The sequence below is a fragment of the Teleopsis dalmanni genome, chromosome 1, assembly GCF_002237135.1.
Source record: "Teleopsis dalmanni isolate 2A chromosome 1, ASM223713v2, whole genome shotgun sequence".
Taxonomy (NCBI): domain Eukaryota; kingdom Metazoa; phylum Arthropoda; class Insecta; order Diptera; family Diopsidae; genus Teleopsis; species Teleopsis dalmanni.
In genome coordinates, this window is record NC_051846.1 from 194,573,307 (window position 1) to 194,577,541 (window position 4,235).

Sequence of the window (4,235 nt, forward strand, 5' to 3'; positions counted from 1 at the left end):
ATATCATATTCAAATCGGTGGTAGTTAAATGCCATTAAAGATCCATGAACTTCTACATACAATACTTCTACAAGTATAGCCATCACTAAGGCTTTTTTGAAGATTTAGGCAAATGAATATCCAGTATTATTCTTTGATTGCTAATTCTTTCTCAATTTTTCTGAGCAATATATAGTTGAGTGCTGACGTTATGATTCGATTAAAAGTGTGACATAGAGCAGTATCAATCCGATTCATAAATCTAACAATTTTAAGAGAAAATATTCTCTAACATTTTAAGACACATTATATTGAGCAAGATTTATATATTATATTAAACACGACTATTGTAACTATCGTATAAGCAAAAAAACTCGCTTAAAGGCTACATTGTACTTCATGTCAAGATTATAGTGTCTTGATTGATAGATTGTAGTATCTGTTGGCAAAATATTCTATCAATAAAATAATTGAGCGTGGTTTTTTAATATATTTCTCTGATAATAATATGAAACATAATAATGCCAATCATTTTCTAGTAAGCGCTACAGCTTCATCCTCAATAATTCAAGAATATCAGGCTACTCTTACAGAGCTAGTTTGGCATGGTAGTGACCCGTTTACATGGAAAAAGAACATTTCGGATAACTACAGGGTAGAGGAGCTTCTCAAGGCAGTCATTTTACTTTCTTTACTTTCTATCATTTTACAAATTTTGGGACTTGGCAGGTTTACTTTCTCTAGAATGTAGCACTTGTGTTCAATGTTGTTTGTACGCTGCCTAGTGCTTTCATTTTTGGGGTCCTTTTGCTCGCTAACGCTAGTCCGTGGTATCAAACTGAATTATTATATGAGCGTAAGTTTTTGAACACAAAACCGCTCACTTCAATCTAACCTAATCTAATGCCAATTATTCTTTAGCAAAATAAGAGTTAAAGTACCAGTTAGTTAACTACAATTAATTGTTATCATAAAAAGTAAGAAATTATAGTATTAGCTCAAATTAAATAATACTCCTTGCATTAATCAGAAGGAAAAAATATATAAATAAAGTACTAGCTAACAGCACTAAAAAGCGGAAAAAATATATCACAAAAATTTTTAATGGAAAACTTCATCATAATCGTTTTCTATTTTGTATATGTACAAGTTTTCTTCGAATAATTAATTTCGATTTTTAATTTTCATTTCAAATTTCAAGAATTTAATTCAATTTATAATAATTTAATTATTTTTTATTCCTTGGCATACTTGGCATGTGAACTTCTTAACTTTGCAAGAACTCTAAAAGAGTTTTTCTTAAGATCCAATGTTTTTATTTAAAGACTTTAGTGCACACTCACTTAATTTAAGGGCTGAGTTCATTTTCAAAGGAAGTTAACTCAAACAATTTTTACCACAGCTTAGCTACTTTGTGAACATGCACTTCTTTTAAAAAATTTATTTTTTAATTAACTCCTTCAATAATGTAAACAAAAATCTAATTTGCTCTTCGTTTGTAGTTACTCGTACCTTGAATCAAAATTTGATGACAATGCGCCTTTGTTCGTCTTAATTAAACTGAAACCTCGAAACAAAATTCAACTTCCAAATGCAGGCGTTTTTATATACTCGTATAATGCGTAATAGTTTAGGTTCCTAAGCTTTTTTCCTTCTCAGCTTTTTCTCAGCCATAAATTACCAACAAATGTTCAAGGAACTCATACAAAAATATATTCTCGTAGACGTTGGAAAATCTCATGAATTTTCTAGCAGCTTTTCAGACAAATATTTTTCTTTCGTAGCAGATTTCTTAACATTTTCTACACGCAGCAACTGTTGCCTTGTTTACTTTTTTACGCCTGCACTACTACAACAACAAATTCCTGAAAGATATTTTCGTCCTTTTGTTACTTTTTTGCTTTATAAAATTGCAGTTTTTCACATTTTTTTTTAATTACGAGAACGCTCCGAAATGAAGGTGGCACGGTTTAAGCTGCAGTAAAGGAAACACGTTAAGAAATCACATCCTTTCCTTAAGTTGCAAACATTAAAGCTTGATGAAGAATTTCAATGCTTTTTTTTTTGAATAAATTTTAAAGTCTTAAGTATATATTATATATTTTATTTATATAATTTATAAATGTCATATCAGACATATCAGTTTCAACCACTATCTATAATCTGTGGTATAACTTGACATTATTAGAATAGATAAACAGTGCAAGCCGACTACCAGATCTGCCGTATTATCCTTAAAGAAAATCTCATAAGATAAATAGAGAAAATTAAGATTAAGATAAACGTAAGAGTTTCCTTTAGTTTAAGAATCCAAACTTTATTTAGTTTAAACCATATAGAAATATTATAAGAATAAAGATAGAGATAAGCCGGTTCCTGACAATGGAACGTGATTCGAATGGATCTTCTTAAGTATGGATACTTCGCTTTGCATTTCTCATAATTTGCTGATCTCAGTCCAAAATAGAAGTTAACCCTAAGCTGGTAATTAAATAGCTAGCAATTAATCTCAATTTTGATTTATTTCAACAGAAAAAACTGCTAGCATTTTTGATAATCCGACTAATTTTTAAGTTGGATCGGCTTATAAGTTTACAAACAGTTAATTATGGATGTTTCTAAGTACTGGTGCATTCTGAGAAATGGCTATGGTTGGCTACGATATTCTATTCGCAAGTATACCAGTTATTTTAACGAGTATTGCTTTCTGTTTACTAAAGAACGGAGGCATCTGACCAATTCTTTGGACCAATTTGTATTTAATAGCATGATCGGAGAGGGTTTTTCACTGCCTGTATATTCAAACATATATATTGATTTATATATATATATATATTAAATACATAGAAACCGTATATATAAGCACTATATATTGATATCGAACTTTGTATCTCCTTAGATATTTTGTATTATTTTGTATTATTAATAATTTTTATATCATTAAGTAAATATATTTAATTATTTGAATATATTTAATCAAATTATTAAATTGTTATGTTGATTTATTGTTATTATTAATTATTAAGGGCATAATTAATTATAGATAACTATATCATGAAGTGCCCTTCTGCCTAAGTACCTATATGAAAATTTTCTATTAGAGCGACTATTTTGTATGTCAGGGTATGAACGTGGAGTTTTAGAAGCTTATATTATTCTATTCACTTCTTTTGAGAGTTATGATATCAAAGCCTCTAGATTTTAATTGAACAAAATAAATACTATGTGCCTAATAAAAGTAAAAAGGTTATTTCGTGGAGTATTCCTTTTTAATGAAGAGATTAAGATTTTTTGGTCAAGAATTTCTCTTCTGAGTCAGTACGGGCTCATATTATATATAATATAACAATGTATCATGTATAGATTCTTTTTTAACCTAATTTTTTACATTTACCCTGACAACTTTTAGTTCACTAACTATTTTTTCAACATGAAGTACACAAAAAGCATAAGAATGTTGTAAGTATTTTTAATACCTGCAACTGTATCTCTCATGAATAACAAAAAACTATAGCAAATAAATAAATAAAAAATATTTAAATACAAATATAAAAAGTATCTCATTTAATAATTAAAAATTTAGTGATTATTAATTTAGTGAAAATATATGTATTAGTTATTTATTTGAAATTAATAGTGAATTGTAGATCCCATTATCTCGCTTTTTCATCTAATATTGATATTAGTAATGCTGGTATTATTAAGGTCTGTATTTTTCGTTTAAATAAATAATCAAAAATTTATTTATGCTATATATAAAAAAATAAAAATTTATTTTGTGAATTTTCAATATAACATTTTAATAATCCTTTTAGCAATAAAACTAGTACTCAAATTAATTAAATTACGTTTTTTACGATTTTATATATTTTCACCTAATAAATATTTAATTTTATGTATTTAATTCCTTTTTATTTTATGGTATTAAAATATTTACAATTTAAAAGCCTTGCATATAAATTACCTACAATTTACTCTCTAACAAATTGCAGATTACTTTAACTCGAAAATAATCCTTTAATGTGTTAAGTAAATAACAACAACAACAATAATGCTACCAACACAAAAAAAGGATGCAATCAAATACATAATTTATTGCTTTCGCTGGTAGCAAAACACGTTAAACATGAAATACGTTAACAACACGTATTAAATGCTCTTTCCATCACATTCAATAACCCCACAATCCTACTGGCTCGTACCACTTTTCGCACAACTTAGGTTTACCCACAAAGTGTTAGCTATTTCCTGCTCGA

The 4,235-nt window shown here is 27.8% G+C and overlaps 1 protein-coding gene across 1 annotated transcript in view; it reads right to left on the minus strand.

Moving 5' to 3' along the window:
- LOC119666986 (copper homeostasis protein cutC homolog) overlaps positions 1–4,235 on the minus strand; it is a 14,204-nt gene that overhangs the window by 9,067 nt on the left and 902 nt on the right. The window lies entirely within an intron of this gene.